The 649-nt window shown below is 58.9% G+C and overlaps 1 pseudogene; it reads left to right on the forward strand.

Moving 5' to 3' along the window:
* LOC115390446 (syntaxin-3-like) overlaps nt 1-62 on the forward strand; it is a 12,628-nt pseudogene extending 12,566 nt beyond the window's left edge.
* Nucleotides 63-649: the final 587 nt, after the last annotated feature.

Genomic DNA, 649 nt, shown 5'->3' on the forward strand with positions numbered 1-649 from the left:
TCTGCTGCTGCGTCATCCTGGCGCTCGTCCTCGGCTCCTTCGTCTACAGTTTCATCAAATGAGCGGCGTGGAGGTCTGCGGGTCTGCAGGACGACCCGAGGCGGGTCTGCAGGACCACGTGAGACCAGGACCGCTGTGGGTGGTCCTGGTCCGGCAGGTCCAGGCTGATCTCGTGTCGTCAGAGTTGCTGTGGACTCCCTGCTGTGCCCCTCTAGCTGCGTTTGGACCCATTGGAGTGGAGTTGGCCTTTGTGTGTAGGACGTTGGACAACGTCACTTTAGACAATCCTAGCTGCACTGCATGTCCTGCATGTCCCCACCCGATCCACCAGACTGGACCTGATCCACTAGACCTGATCCACCCGACCCGACTGACCACGACCCCCCCGGAGCTGCTGGACTCAGGCTCCATGTTTACATGTGGTGTTAAAATGTGTCTTGATGGAATAAACATGTTTTTCTGGCTCCGCCCCCTCTGTCCTCGTCCTCTTGACTTGTTTGTGGTGGGAGTGAGACGCTGTTCTCCACAGCCAGCATGGAACCCGAGACACGTCAGGAGAACCAGGAGAACCCCCACAGTGCAGCAAGTGAGGCCTGGAGCAGGAGCCGGAACACCCACCACCACACCCCCACCATACCCCCATCATACC

Source organism: Salarias fasciatus, chromosome 6, assembly GCF_902148845.1.
Source record: "Salarias fasciatus chromosome 6, fSalaFa1.1, whole genome shotgun sequence".
Taxonomy (NCBI): Eukaryota; Metazoa; Chordata; class Actinopteri; order Blenniiformes; family Blenniidae; genus Salarias; species Salarias fasciatus.